This window comes from Lactuca virosa, chromosome 1, assembly GCF_052849685.1.
Source record: "Lactuca virosa cultivar CGN04683 chromosome 1, Lactuca_virosa_CGN04683_v6, whole genome shotgun sequence".
In the NCBI taxonomy this organism is placed as follows: domain Eukaryota; kingdom Viridiplantae; phylum Streptophyta; class Magnoliopsida; order Asterales; family Asteraceae; genus Lactuca; species Lactuca virosa.
This window is the reverse complement of record NC_136426.1, coordinates 85,543,347-85,560,063: the sequence shown is the minus strand read 5'-3', so window position 1 is coordinate 85,560,063 and position 16,717 is coordinate 85,543,347. Positions and strand designations below refer to the sequence as shown.

Below are 16,717 nucleotides of genomic sequence, written 5' to 3'. Positions count from 1 at the left end.
TCTTCGAAACATACCAGTCTTCGAAGGAATCACCACTTGCTCTTGAGTATCTTCAACAACAGGCTCAATCAATTTTGTCTCAGCAACAGACACTTCAACTGTAATAGGCATCTTCTATGGAGATTTCGTAGATTTCAATTCTATGACTTTGTTTTCAGAAGAACTAGTTTCATTCTTCTTCGACCTCTTGGATTTCTTATCTTCCCGTTCCAACAATATCCCAGTTTCTACAGTAGAATCATTAGTTTTCAAATAAGCCACCAAGACGGAATTCGAAGGATCAACTCGTTTTAGCATAGCATCAGGAATACGAGCCAAAAATGGAAAATCGTCTACATTATCTGTGACATCCTTCGAACTGTGAAATGTCTGGAAAACAGCTTTTTCTTCATCATTGGGTACCAAAATCCCCTCCTCGTTGTAAAAATATTGGAGAATCAAGCTCAGTACCTCGCACATGAAATTCCATGAAGAGCATCCGTGTGTTCTACACTCTTTTGAAATTCCTTCCATAACTGTGTAGAATAGTCTACTTGAAGATCATAGTATAGCCCAGCAACCATGGCATATACCTCCATTCGTCCTTTATCGAGACCCACAGTTCTACCAGTTAAACACCTCAGAAAAATACCAAATAGAAAATTCCAGATACTAGGAAGACCAGATTTCTTAAAATCACTGATCTTAGTTAGTTGTGGTTGATAACCCATCTCATTGAACATATGAACAATTTGAGGGAAAGTGAAATCAACATATGGTGGTGAATTTGGAATTTCAAGAATTTGGCAAAAGAGTTTCTTTGACAATCTGACCTTTTTGTCATTAACCAGATTAAAAGTAATCGCATCAAAAGCTTTGTTGTATGTAGCCGTTGATCCTGCTTGAGAAAGCCATGGCATCGGGACTGAAAATGAACTGAACATAGCCTTTGACAGAACAGAACTCTTTAATGCAACAATTAACATCTTCAATTCTTCAGGGTATTGAGAAACATTAGCATCCAATTGATAATTAGTCCCTTGAATCTTCATAATCGGTAAGGAAGTCACATCATCAGTGGTGTGAGAAGGATCAACATCGACATGAACAGAAGTCACCACTGTTAGAGTTTGAAAGCTTTGATGATCAGAGAAAATTGGGAAATTTTTTTTTTACTTTGAACGCGTAAACTGATAAGAGACCATGGAATCCCCTTTTATATGTAACCCTAGAATTTGAATTTGAACCGGGATGTGCAATTAATGATATCCGACATGGCACCTTAAAAGTCGCATCAGTCTGCCAAAAAATGTCCAGGTGTCAAAAAGTAATTGTCACATCGCCTTGAAACAAGGAAACGTCTCCTCCCACAGTCTGTTCGTGTCTCGTCAAGGAATAGTAACCGTCAGCATCCTTCGGATGGAGGAAAGGCTCTTTCACTTTTGGGATGAAAAGCGAAGTCATATGCCAGATGTTTGAAATCATTAGCCTGAGTTGGTATTACTCAGAACCTCAAGGATTTCGTGAGTGCATTGTTCCAAAAAAAAATTAGACGAGAAGCAATAAAAAGAAAAATTTGGGATACTGTGATGTCAAAATATCAATTTGACACGAAGCCTGATATAACCCCGGGCAAAGATTTCTTTTTTAATCACCAAGAGAGATGATCAACAGCTTGTATGTGTTCCCGTGAAATACAATCGAATATTTGAAGAGAAGTACCGAAGGGCTTCTTTTATAAGGGTGCATGGGTAGCTATAAAAATTTCGTTACATATCATCCTAAACAAAAGGTGATAAATTGTAACAGAAATTACTTGTTTGACCATTGTAATCAGTGACAAGTTTGCTTTGAAAAATTTTAAGTGACTTTGGATTTCGAATGAAACTCACACGGAAAGCATATTCACGAGAAGAAAATTTGTGCTGGATCTTGTTGGGTAACAAACATCATGGGTTTCGAATGTTTGATCAAGACCACTCATATGAACATAATATGATTTTGAGTTTCGAATGTGGGTACTGAAACAAAGGTTTCATGAAAATCTGGAACATATTTCCCCGTCAATTCCTTAAAAGTTTAGATTATTAGGTTTCACCTTCATCACGGTCTCATGATGTCAGATCATGAACACAGATTTTTGATATGTCTAAGTCTCGATTGGTGTGTTCAGAGACCTCTTGGACATATGTCTTCGTGTGTGATCGTGTAAGAACTTTTTGGATGAAAAAGATGGATAAAAGACATGAAATGTACCTCTGTTATATTTGGACAAAACAGTAAACTCTTAAATCATTGTGAGAAGAGTAAGGCAGCTCAGGAGACTAATGTGAATACAAGCCTGATTTGGAAGAAATTTTCGTATGAAATATTTCATTAAGGCTTTTGTACACACACATTGAGTCATTCGAGGCTTTGGACAACATGCAGCAGCATGCTTCTAGGGACAACTTAACTAGTTCAAAATTTAAAGATTCGTAAGATAAATTTACCTGACCCTAGTACTGCAGGTATTATCCATTGTTTATCATCATGAATATCTGCAACAAAGTACTAAAAAGAAATAAGAAACAATATATTTTTGTTGTTTTGATTTTTCGAAAATAAAGAGAAACTTTTTTTGATGTTTTTGATTTTTTGAAAATTAAGATAAAATAAACGAAAATCTTTTTGGATTTTTAATTTTTCGAAAATTAAATGATAAAACGAACGAAAATCTTTTTGTATTTTTAATTTTTCGAAAATTAAATGACAAAACAAACGAAAATCTTTTCGGATTTTTAATTTTTTGAAAATAAAATGACAAAACGAACGAAAATCTTTTTATATTTTTAATTTTTCGAAAATTAAATAACAAAACAAACGAAAATCTTTTTGGATTTTTAATTTTTCGAAAATAAAATGACAAACGAAATGTACTTGTTGCAAATAGACGAAATTTTATCAACCCTTGAAAAATGATAAATCTACGAATTCGAAGGGGTCGAAGCGTTGACTATGAACAGTAACCTCTGAATGCTGAATGACCTTGCATTGTCTTTTATTCAGCGCCTCTGAATCATTCCTGGTCAACCATCATTCACCTTTTTCGCATGGAACAGAATTTCCATCGATCATTCCAAGTCCTTCTAAAATTTTTACAAAGGATTTTTCATCTAAAGGTTTCGTGAAAATATCAGCTAACTGATCAGTTGTTTTCACGAAATGCACTTCAATATTTCCATCCTCCACGTGATCCTTGATGAAATGATAACGAATAGCTATATGTTTAGTCTTCGAATGCTGCACAGGATTATGACAAATTCTTATTGCACTTTGAGAATCACAATATAATGGAATCTTTTTCATATTAATTGCATAATCACGCAATTGACTTTGAATCCATATAATTTGTGAAGTGCAAGCAGCAGCAGCCACATATTCTGCTTCAACTGTTGAAATTGATACACATGTTTGCTTTTTCGACTGCCAGCTCATCAATTTGCCATCGAGAAATTGACATCCGCCACTTGTGCTTTTTCTATCAAGATTACAACCACCCAAGTCTGCATCCGAATACGCTTGTACAAAGAACCCAGTTTTCGAAGGATACCACAATCCTAATGAAATTGTTCCTTTAAGATAACGAAAGATATTCTTCACAACAGTGAGATGTGGTTCACGTGGATTTGACTGATACCTAGCACAATTACACACAGAGAACATGATATCAGGTCTACTTGCTGTTAGATAAAGTAATGAACCAATCATGCTCCTGTGAAGAGTTAGTTCAACTGCAGGTTTATCTAACGAAGGTGTCAACTTTATGCCAGTTGCCATAAGAACTCGTAACTTTGTGCTATTCGTCAATCCAAACTTCTCTAGCAGATTCTTCGTATATTTTTCTTGATTAATAAAAATTCCTTCTCTGCTTTGACGAATATTCAGTCCAAGAAAATTATTGATTTTTCCCATCATGCTCATTTCGAACTTACTTTTCATCAGATCTTCGAATTCTCTAGACAAAGCAGGGTCAGTTGAGCCAAAAATAATATCATCAACATAAATTTGAACAAGCATGAGATGATTCCCAACTTTCTTTCGAAATAATGTGGGGTCAACAGATCCTTGTTTAAATTTAGATTGCTTCAAAAATGAAGTAAGAGTTGCATACCATGCTCGTGGTGCTTGTTTTAAACCATAAACTGCCTTATCTAAAATATAAACATGATCAGGATGTTCTTCGTTAATAAAACCTAGGGGTTGTTCCACGTAAACTGTTTCTTCAAGCTCTCCATTTAAAAATGCACACTTCACGTCCATTTGATAAACATCAAAGTCTTTGTGAGCTGCATAAGCCAGAAATATACGAATAGCCTCGAGTCTTGCGACAGGGGCAAAAGTTTCTTCATATTCAATTCCTTCTAGTTGTGAATATCCTTTAACAACAAGTCCGGATTTGTTTCAAACGATATTTCCATCTTTGTCGGTTTTGTTTTTGAAAATCCATTTTAACCCGACAATCGAAACATTTTCAAGTTTAGGAATTAATCTCCAAACCTTGTTTCTTTCAAATTCAGACAATTCAGATTGCATCGCAACAACCCAATCTGAGTGTTCCATTGCAACCTTAACTGTTTTTGGTTAAATTTTAGAGATGAAAACATTAAACATGCAAAATTCTTGATGAGTATTCAATACCTCATTCTTTGCACGAATTTGAGCTCTTGTTAAAACACCCTCTTGTGGATTCCCAATTACTTGATGCTTCGGATGATCTCTTGTCCACTTTTCCATTGGCGGATAACCTGGATCAAATTACAAAGGTGCATCTTCGTATAAATCATCATTCTCTGAACCTGCAATCGAACAAACATCATCAAAATCATTATTATTCTCAATGCTTTCTAAATGCTCCCCCTCAACATTATGCTCCCCCTCAACATCAGCATACAATCTCTCATTCTCCCCCTCGAAAGAATGCTCCCCCTCAAATAGAGTGTTTGAATCCAAGTGCTCCCCCTCCACTGGATTATTTTGCATACTTTCGCCTATTTCTTGAGAAGTGGATGTTGAATCATCAGTAAACTTCGTTAATTCAGATAGATGATTATCTTTTGCATGAATTTCAGCATCAACAACATGATCTGAAATACCAAAAATTAAATCATAATCAATATCCAATGTTTGTGAAGGTTCAGATTCATCTTTTATTTCTTTTAGAATAGGATGATTTTCAAAATGTGTTTCAGTTTGTTTAATATAGTAATCATCGAATGTAAGATTAAAAGTTTCTTCAACTTTTCGTGTTCTTTTGTTCAACACACGATATGCAACTGAATTATGTGAATATCCCAAGAAAATCTCTTCATCTGCTTTAGCTTGAAATTTTGTAAGATTATCCTTGAGATTCATAATGAAGCAACTGCATCCGAAAACATGGAAAAATTTGACGTTAGGTTTTCGATTGTTGATAATTTCATATGGAGTGATGTTAAAACGACAGTGGATGAAAGATCTGTTTTGAGTAAAAAAATGCGGTGGATACTGCTTCAGCCCAAAGGTATTGTGGAAGATTCGCATATGCCAACATAGTCCTTGCTGCTTCGCATAAAGATCTATTTTTTCGTTCAACGACACCATTTTGTTGTGGTGTGTATGGAGATGAAAAATTATGCGAAATCCCTTTGTCCACCAAACAATCCTCTTCAATGTTGTTTCCATCTTTTTGATAAAGTCAATCATGATTTGTGCAACTTCGGATTTAAGCCTGAGAAAATAAACCCACGTAAATCTTGAAAAGTCATCAACAATTACTAAAATGTATCGTTTCTTGTTGAGTGTTGAAACTGTTGATGGACCACACAAATCAATATGTAAGAGCTCCAGAGGTGCGACAATTTTCGAATCTATCGTAATCGGATGACCATGTTTATGTTGCTTGCCAACTTCACAAGCTGCACATAAAGAATCATTATCAAATTTAAGTATAGGTAAACCTCTTACCAGATCTTGTACAAGTTTGTTAATGTTTCGAAAGTTGAGATGAGAAAGTCGTCGATGCCAAAGCCAACTTAAGTCTGATGCAGCTTTCGAAAGAAGACATATAGCAGGTTTTCCTACTATTGGATTGATGTCCAAAGTGAACATGTCACCTTTCCTTTTTGATTTAAGCAAAACTTATTTAGTGTTGACATTCGAAATAATGCTTCCTTCTTCATTAAAAAGAACTTGATTGCCAGTGCCCACAACAAGTTGTGAAACACTTATCAAGTTATGTTAAAGACCTTCAACATAAGCAACACGATTCACTGTGAATTGTCCGTTTGTGATCTTCCCATATCCTTTGACTTGACATTTTTTATTGTTACCAAACTTCACTACTCCAGCATTCTTTAGGCTTCGAAAATCACGTAAATTCTCCTTCTTCCCAGTCATGTGACGAGAGCAACCACTAGCAATGTACCATTTATTATCATATTGCTCGTCACATAGTACCTACAATCAGTGGAAAATTTTAGGTACCCAAGGCTTTTTGGGTCCTTGGAAATTAGATTTCAATTTCGAATGTAATGAAGAACTTTTAACCCAATCACAAACTTTGGTTTTGAGACTATCAATTAAGTTCACATCATCATTTATAGGAACCGAAACATAAGATTTTGATGGTTTCGGATGTTCACTGACATTACCCTTCGTATTCTGAGTTTGTGATTGTACATTCTTTGCTTTCGTTACTGGTTTCCATGCTTTGACTGATATGTTCGAATCCTTAGAAGATGAACTGCCGTTTGATGAAGTATTCACATACTTCTCATAGGCTTCGTGAATTTGCTCCTTTGAAAATGTAATCGACTGATACATTTTTCCTTTGCCTTCAAGCCAATGATCAATGTTCTTCCTTGAAGTTATCCCTTTTTTATGTGAAATTTTCAAAGGTTGTTTCTTCGTATGATTAGGAAAATTTGGCTTTTGAGGAACAAAATCAACTTTTGGATTGTTTAGAAAAGATTGAGCATAAGATGTATAAACAGTTGATTTAAAATGTTGACGTTGAGAGAATTTTTGAGTTGTCTTTGATTTATTTGAAAATTTTCTTGGAAGATTAGTTTCAGAAACTTTCGAAAGCTTTGGTTGTTTATTCACTTCAGACCTTGAATGATTTGATTGTGATGAAGGTTGATTATTTGTTGAAAAAGAGGAATTTTTAGCTTTGAAAAAACATTTTTGGGTGATTGTGATTCAGACAAGTATTTATTTGTTTGAGCGGGATTTTTCTTTTTGTTTGAAAAAGTTGTTGAATCTGTTTTTGTCATTTCATCTGACATCTTTTGAGACTCAATAATCTGCCAAAATATTTTCTTCCTAGCTTGTCTTTTTGAAATGTTATTTTCCTTCGAAAATTTGTCAATTTGATCTTTGAATTCCTTGGAGTTTAATTTGACAACATTTTCATTTACCATTTCAACTTGTTTTGAAATCTCTTTTTCAATTTTTGATTTTTCTACCCATTTTCTTTGTGGTTTTTGACGTTGAAAAACATACGAATTCTTTGTTAGATTGTTTTCAACTGTGCTTTGATTTGCAAAGAAACCTTCATCATTTGTTTTCAAATTATCTTCTTCAACTAACTTCTTTAATTCTGGTTTGATATTCTCAACATTTCCAGTAGTTACGAATACTTGATTTGGAAAAATGACATCATCTGTACACTTGCAATTTGGATAAACCACAATATTCGTTTCAAGATAGTGAAAACCTTGTTCATTCATTACTTTTTTAAACTTCTATGTATCACCATACACTTGATCAACCACAATTCGAGGAATTTCTTCTTCCTTTGAAGATTTCTTTTTCTTCGAAATTTTCTCTTCATTTTCATCATCGCTATCAGCAGTTTGACTATCTCTGATATCCACGAAGTCCAAATCACAAACTTTCGAAGTTGAGGGTATATCAGTTTCTTTCATAACCATCAAGTCCTTAACTTTTTCTTTCCCTTTAAATGTTGATGCAACATTAACAATAGACAACTGGGAACAATCAACATCCTCAAGATCACTAATTTCACTAATATTGTCAGAATTATCTTCAATATCGGAAAAATTAGATTGAGAATCAGATGTTGAATTTTCACTCTTTTTCAAAATTTGAATTTGTTCGGATTTAGTCAAAGTATCATTCACTATGTTAACTAATTCATTCGTATCAAGACATTCATCAATTTTGACAATTCCATATTTATATCTGTCATCGGGAACTTTGTCAAATTCAGCTATTATCTTCTCACAATCATACGAAATATTATCTACCTTAGCTCTTTCGTATGCTAGAAAAGGTAGTAATTTTCTATGTTGCTCTTTACTTATTTCACATGAATGATGTAAATCAGTTAATTTGCCATAAAGTCTCTTAGCAGAATTACAGTATATGTTTCTTTGTGCTATTAAAAGTTTGACTTCATTTGATAAAGTATCCCCATTACACATAATATTCGTTATCTGTAATTCCAAACAATCAACTTTACTTATTTTCATGTCTAATCTCTTTTTGGTCTCTAATAACTCCATGGACAACTTGTTGGCCTCATTGCTAGCAGACACAACAGTTGAATCAAAATAAGTAACAGTCTCATCAAAAGATATTAGTTCAGAGTCATAAGCATGTGTAGGAATATTAAAAGATTCGGGAATAGTACGTACCTTTGTTGTCATTGGAGATTTGTCTGCTGCCTTGGATACGAAGCATCTCCCTTTCACTTCGAATTCCTCTTCATCTGAGTCCTCCACCGTCTTCGCATACATTGCTCCATGTGTTGGATTCCTCATTTCTTCATCGTCTGATCCGGATGACCAGATTTGATAAGTTCCATCCTCCTCCTGTTCACCCTTTGCGACCAGTGACAAATTCTTAGCTTTCGTACAAACCTCCTCAAGCCTCTCTGCATAATAAGCCTCATCTTTTACTTTATTCTTCCTCTCATCCTTCTTCCGAAGCATACAATCATTCGCAAGATGATTGGCTCCATTGCAATAATGACAATCTTTTCCAGCATCACCTTTCAGTTTCTTCTCACTCTTTCCTTTAGACACCTTCGAATCTTTCTTCTCAACCTTCTTTTTCTCCTCAACAACAGTTTTACTCACAGCACTTCCTTTTACCTCAGCAAGCTTAGTGTCACACCCCCAAACCAAGGATGGCGGAAACGTCCGGGGGTGGAGGACTTCATGTATAGTATCATAACAGCAATTGTAATAGTAATTCAAGCAAACACAACCAACATATATATAATTGAAAAAAAAATTACATCATTGTATGAATTACATGTTTACGAATCAATTACAATATGTTGATAAAATATGAAATAGTAGACGCCTTAGCGTCCCATCCTCAAAAGCACTTGATTACCTGTTTAATGATTTCCTGAGAATACAAGTTGTTTGAAAAAGTGTCAACACAAAGGTTGGTGAGTTCATAAGCTTTTCATTTGTAAAAGTAGTATTTGTGTTAGAAAAATCCAATATTTTCCTTAATGTGTAAATGTAGTCTTAAAACCCAAAGACCGAAATGTACAAGTAATTTGTCATATTTATAGTAAAACAATGCAAGTTTAAATCGACATAAACTCGTTAAATTTTAATGAAGTCCCCGTAAATTCCAATGTTTGTTAATACTTTATGTGAGTTTATTATAACCATACTATGACCACGGTTGCCTAAAACGACGTTCTTCAGGCGTCAGAAATGTTATGACATTTGTCACCCCAGACCTATCGGTCTAACTGTTGCATGCAGTTTAGGTGTGGGTTTGTCAAACCCAATATAGATCTATACACAAGTATCACGCTCTCCCTCAAGGAGACTCTGGTTACAATACAGGACTTAATGGTAATTTGAAGTAAATGTCTCACAAAGTCATTAACGGAATTACGTGTTATGAAAACTTGGTACCGTATGGCCGTACCTTGCTTAATGAAAATATCCTTTGTATAAATGTACCCTTTTTAAATGTATGTGTTATGTAATGTATCATAAACTATACCTATTATGGTTTATCAACCAAGGGTAGTACGTGGTAATGTATGCAAACTATATTCAAAATAGTTTATTTAATGTTTGAATGTATCGATTGTACTTTGATTATAATCACTTGTTATTCTTTATATTTTATATGACCAAATCCATTTGTAAACTGATGTGTGTCTAAATATTAAGATAAAATGTCATATATTGCAGTAACATATAGTCACATAAAGATATACACCTTGCTCAACATGTTACAAGGTGAAATGAAATTAACAGCAACTTTTCGTTAAAAACAGTTTCTGTTACCGTTCTTAGAAAATTTATAGAAAAATCATCACAGCTCTAAATCCAAATCCGCAAATTTTGAGAGTTTGGAATATGAGTCTAGTTTGTTCGTGAATTTTATCATGATTTTTAGTGATCTCTAACAGAGGTGAAAATGTTCATAATCACAGACTGGTCCGGGTTTGCCTCTGAAATGACAGGCAGTTTTGTAAAAATCACCATTAATTGTAGAAAAATCATTTGGATATGTGCAAGTAGTCATTTTAAAGCTAAGAGTTTGAACTACTTGCACCTGAAACAGTTTTGAAAACTAAAATTTTTAAGTTGACCAAAACAGTCCGTGATTAACGTCCATCTTTTCTGATGCAATCTGTTAGAAAAAGTTTAATTGTGTTCTTGATGATTTTACTTGTATTCCCCCCTTAAAACTTAAGAAAAACATGTAAATGTATGGGTATGAACTCACCTTATGTGATTTCAGTAGATGAAAGTGAGATAGAGGAAGTGTTCAACCCAAGAACACTAAGAAGATGTCTTGATGATTCGAGAATCTAACACCGAATAAGATGGAATTTGTGTAAGATATCAATGATTTGAGTAGAATGGAGTTTAATAATTATGTGAATGATGAAGATACTTACTAATTGAAGAAAGAAATCCCTGGAGAAAGCCTTGAAGTTCTTGAAGTTAAGAGAAAAGATGAGAGAATTTTGGAGAGTGTTCTTGGTTGCTAAGTGTAGAATGAAAGAGTTTTTATGGAGAATGAGGAGAGAGGATCAATCCTCCAGCTCTTAGAACGTGGGAAGAGCTGGAGATTGGTTGTAAAGGTCCACTAAGGAGACAAGGAGTAGTGGGAAAGAGTGGATGATCATAGAGTGAGGTGGTGGTGGCTTGCTTTTGTCATAAAATAAGGAAAAGCAAATATTCCCTCAATAATTAGTCCAACCACCAATTCTTTTAATACATTTTTATAAAAACCCTGGAGATTTATATATTTTGGGGCCTTAGTTTATAAAATAAAGTTTTGGGTGAAAATCCCACGTTAAAATAATGAAAAACGGAGTTAAAACGAAGTCGTAGTCGAAAAACCGGAAACATTATGACACGCAAACATGCATGTCGTCTTCTTTTATGACAGGGGCTTCCTTGATACTCATTGCGTGTCCTAAACACGCGAGTCGTAAGTTTACGACAGACAAATGTGTGTCGTCCTCCTTTATGACAGGGACTTCGGTCCTGAAGCTTCAGTTTTGGGTCCTTAAGCCTATTTTACCCGTTTTTACCCCGTTTCAAGTGGTTTTTGACCCAGTTAAGGGTCGGGATGGCCCGAATGATTACAAAAAATTAAAGGAACTTTTGAGAGAGATTTGGGAGAGATTCGGGAGAGATTTGGGAGAGATTTTAATAGAGAGAGGTTGAGTGAAAGAGATTGTGAGAGGTTTCGTTTGTGATCTTTTTGAGTGTCCGGCTTCGCAACGAAAGGTCCATAAACCCCGTTAAGCCATGATTTAGTGTCTTACACAATCCCGATGATTGTGCAATAGTGTTTTATCGCTTTGGTTTGTTGTTTAGCATTGTTAAGGCTAAGGAAAATCAAACACATGAACTTTCCAAATGATGATTTCTCATTAAAATAGCGAATTGTATAGTGATTACATAACGTAAACCCTAGCATACAAGGGTTATTGGAGTTGACCGGTTTGACTTGTTGACTTTGAATTGACCGAAATTTGACGGTTGTCACATCATCCCCCCGTTAGAAGGAATTTCGTCCCGAAATTTTCATTTTGACTGGGATTTCAAGAGTTTGGGAAGAGATGTGGATACTTTTGTTTTATCTGATCCTCGCGTTCCCAGGTGAGTTCGGGTCCTCGTTTAGCGTTCCAACGTACCTTCACGATGGGAATACGACTTTGTTTCGTTCGTTTGATTTCCCGGTCCATGATCTCCATAGGTTCTTCCACGAAGTTGAGGCTCTCATTGATCTCGATTTCCTCGAGTGGAATAATGAGAGTCTCATCGGATAGGCACTTTTTCAAGTTCGAGACGTGGAAGGTAGGATGCACATTACTAAGTTCGCGGGGTAGATTGAGTTTGTAAGCTACGGGGCCGATTCTAGCGAGAATCTCAAAAGGTCCTATGTATCTTGGATTCAGCTTCCCACGCTTTCCGAAGCGTATCAAGCCTTTCCAGGGTGAGACTTTCAAAAGGACTCGGTCTCCCACCTGGAATTCCAAGGGTTTCCTCCGCTTGTCCGCGTAGCTTTTCTGTTGGTCTCTTGAGGCTTTAAGTCGTGCTCGGATTTGTACGATCTTTTCGGTGGTTTCGCGGATGATTTCTGGACCGGTGAGAGTGCTATTAGAGACTTGCCCTCTAGCTAGCTGTGTATCCCCCACCTCAGCCCAACACAGGGGTGATCTGCATTTGCGACCGTAAAGAGCTTCGAATGGAGCGACTTTGATGCTAGTATGATAGCTGTTATTGTAGGAGAATTCGATAAGCGGTAGATGGGTATCCCATGCTTTACCGAAGTCTATCACACAAGCTCTTAACATGTCTTCCAATGTTTGAATGGTTCGCTCGCTCTGTCCGTCGGTTTGTGGGTGGTAGGCCGTACTCATGTCAAGCCTAGTTCCCAATGATTTTTGTAGAGACTGCCAAAACCGTGAGGTAAATCTACTATCTCTATCGGAGATAATGGATATCGGCACACCATGGAGTCGTACAATCTCTCTGATGTACGTTCTAGTCAGCTTCTCCATCTTGTCGGTTTCTTTTATTGGAAGAAAGTGTGCTGATTTGGTCAATCTGTCTACAATTATCCATATTGTGTCAAGACCGCCCGATGTCTTAGGCAGCTTGGTTATGAAGTCCATTGTTATTCGTTCCCACTTCCACTCAGGTATATCCGGCTGTTGTAATAGCCCGGATGGTTTCTGGTATTCGGTTTTGACCTTAGCGCAAGTCAGGCACTTGCTCACATAGGTAGCAATCTCAGCTTTCATGTTCGGCCACCAGTATAATTTCTTGAGGTCCAGATACATCTTATCCGACCCGGGATGGATGGAGTATCGAGTCTTGTGTGCTTCATTCATGACGACATCTCGTAGTCCACCAAACTTCGGTGTCCAAATCCGGTTCATGATATAACGTGCTCCATCCTCCTTGACTTCTAAGTTTTTATCCATTCCCCTTAATGTCTCTCCTGCCACCTTTTCTGGTTTCAAAGCTTCCAGTTGAGCTTCCTTGATTTGTATGGTCAGGTGGGAATGGATTGTCATTGTTAAGGATTTTACTCGGCGGCCCGAGTACTCCTTCCTGCTTAGAGCATCAGCCACTACATTGGCCTTGCCCGGATGATAACGAATTTCGCACTCGTAGTCATTCAGCAACTCCACCCATCTCCTCTATCGCATGTTGAGCTCTTTCTGATTGAGGATATGCTGAAGACTTTTGTGATCAGTGAAGATAGTGCATTTCGTGCCGTAGAGGTAGTGTCTCCAGATCTTCAAAGCGAATACCACTGCTCCTAATTCCAGGTCGTGCGTAGTATAATTAACCTCGTGCGTCTTAAGCTGTCTCGATGCATACGCGATAACCTTCCCTCTCTGCATGAGCACACATCCGAGGCCTTGATTCGAAGCATCACAGTACACTACGAAGTCCTCGGTTCCCTCTGGGAGAGACAAGATCGGTGCGCTGCATAGGGCTTGTTTTAACGTTTGGAAAGCAGTTTCTTGATTATTTTCCCACTTGAATATCACACCTTTCTGCGTCAAGGTGGTGAGTGGTTTCGCAATCTTGGAGAAGTTTTGTATAAATCTTCAATAGTAGCCAGCAAGCCCAAGGAATTGTCGAATTTCGGTTGGCGTCTTGGGTGCTGACCAATTCTCGATTGCCTTGATCTTGGAGGGATCCACATGTATGCCTTTCTCACTTACCACATGTCCAAGGAAATCCACTTCTCTAATCCAGAATTCACACTTAGAGAACTTAGCATAAAGCTTCTCCGCTCTTAGCGTCTCTAGCACTTGGCGTAGATGTAGGCGATGCTCCTCCTCGCTTCGCGAGTAGATCAAGATATCGTCGATGAATACGATTACAAACTTGTCTAGGTAGGGTCGACACACTCTATTCATTAGGTCCATGAATACCGCAGGTGCGTTTGTTAAACCGAAGGACATCACCACAAACTCGTAGTGCCCATAGCGAGTTCTGAATGCAATTTTGGGAATATCTTCTTCTTGAACTCGTAGTTGATGGTAGCCTGACCTTAGGTCGATCTTTGAGAAGAAATTTGCTCCTTGGAGTTGGTCGAAAAGGTCGTCGATTCGGGGCAGAGGATATCGGTTTTTGATGGTGAGCTTGTTTAGTTCCCGATAGTCGATGCACATGCGAAAGGATCCGTCCTTCTTCTTTACAAAAAGGACTGGTGCTCCCCAAGGTGAGAAGCTTGGTCTGATGAACCCTTTGTTCAAAAGCTCGGTCAACTGACTGGACAACTCCTGCATTTCTGATGGTGCGAGGCGGTATGGAGCTCTGGCTACAGGGGTAGCTCCGGGTATTAAGTCAATTCTGAAATCGACTTGTCGTGCGAGTGGTACACCAGGAAGATCTTCTGGGAACACATCCGGGAAGTTACACACTTCGGGGATGTCTTTGATGTCTTTCACGTCTTGTTTCTTGTCTACTATATGGGCTAAGAAGGCATGGTACTCCTTCCGGAGATACTTTTGGGCTTTGATGCATGAGATGATTTGTAAATTCGCACTAGGTTTGTCACCATAGATGAGAAGGGTTTCGTCATTTGGTAGGTTGAGGCGAACGGCCCTTTCGTAACATAGAATGTCGGCACGGTGAGGAACTAACCAATCCATCCCGATGATTACGTCGAAGCTTTTTATGGTGACTGGCATCAGGTCAATTTTAAATGTATGGTTGTCTAGAGTGAGAGTACATTCTGAGTATATATCGCTAGTGCGTTCTACTTTCCCATTTGCCATTTCTACTACGTAAGTATCCTTTAGTGATTGGGGATTTTGTTCAAGTAAATGTTTATATTGGTGGCTCACGAAACTCCTCTCCGCTCCACTATCGAATAGTACGCATGCATAAGAGTTATTGAGGAGAAACGTACCGGTAACCACCGTGGGATCCTCGACTGCTTCCCCATGTCCTATTGCCAGGACTCTTCCTACTCCACCAGCATTAGGGGCTTGTGCTTTGGGGCAGTCTCTTTTGAAGTGACCTGCGTCTCCACAGTTGTAGCAGGTCCGGGTTGCCCCCGTACTGGCGACTTGGTTGATTGGTTGAGCCGGCGCTTTACAGAAACGAGCAGTGTGCCCCTTCCTGTCGCAGTTGTTACAGTGCATCTCCCTACAAGCACCATTGTGGTGAAAGTTGCACTTGTTGCACTTAGGTAGTTTTCCCGCATATGGCTTCGGTGGTGCTGGAGTGGTAGCAGTAGTGGCAGCATTAGTGGCAGCATGGACAGCAACAATTTGTTGCTTCTTAGCGGGGTCCTGTGCTGGTTGGCTCTTCTTTTCGTTCCAGAACTTCCTTTTGTTGTTTCCCCCTTTTGATTTATCAGTGGTGGTGGTTGTAGTATTATGACCGGCTCGGTGGTCAACAAGTTGTTGTGCCACCTCCCTGGCACTGTCAAAAGTAGTTGGCCTTGAAGCCAGGACACTACTTTGCACGTGGAGAGACAGTCCCCAAAGGTATCGCTCCACCTTTTTCTCCTCCGGAGTAACCATTGTTGGGCAGAGGAGAGCCAATTCATTGAATCGGGTGGTGTAGGTTTCAAGGTCAGAGCCCGTCATCCTGAGGTTCCAGAGTTCTTGTTCCAGCTTTTGAATTTCACCTCTCGGGCAGTACTCCTTCATCATCAACGTTTTTAGTTCTGCCCAGGTTATGGAGCTAGCCACTTCGAGAGTAAGTGACTTAACCCGGCAGTTCCACCAAGTAAGGGCCCGGCCGGTGAAGGTTAAGGTTGCGAACTTAACTTTGCTCGCTTCGGGGCAGGAGCACACCTGAAAGACTACTTCGGTCTTTTCAAACCATTGCATCAACGTGATGACTCCCCCGCTTCCATTGAAGTTGTCGGGTTTGCCATTTGTGAAGTCCTTGTATGAACACTCTTTTGCACGCCACGTACTGTCTCCGTGGATAGAGTGTGTAGCTCCCGATCCCGAACCACCAGCTCCGTTGGTCCCTATATGTGACATTGCGGCCGCTACGGCTGCTGTTACTGCAGCCTGGAACATCGCGGGATCAAACTGTGGAGGCGGCGGCGGAGGAGGTGTTGCTGTGTTGCTGGAAGGTCTTGGTCTTCTTCTTGGCGGCATGGTTCTGTCATAAGTCGTAAACCAATGTACTTTTAGTAAAAGTGTATTTATAGGGAGAGAAATCTTTTATACATAAAGTATATTATTACGTTGTTTTCCGGT

The 16,717-nt window shown here is 38.2% G+C and overlaps 1 long non-coding RNA gene across 1 annotated transcript; it reads right to left on the bottom strand.

Moving 5' to 3' along the window:
- Positions 1 to 8,440: 8,440 nt before the first annotated feature.
- On the bottom strand, positions 8,441 to 11,164 carry LOC145105489 (uncharacterized). Its single transcript, XR_013707325.1, has 4 exons — positions 10,910 to 11,164; positions 10,735 to 10,819; positions 8,661 to 9,381; positions 8,441 to 8,550 (listed from the first exon to the last, which is right to left on the bottom strand). It is a non-coding gene; the product is annotated as an uncharacterized LOC145105489 (long non-coding RNA).
- Between the last annotated feature and the right edge of the window lie 5,553 nt (positions 11,165 to 16,717).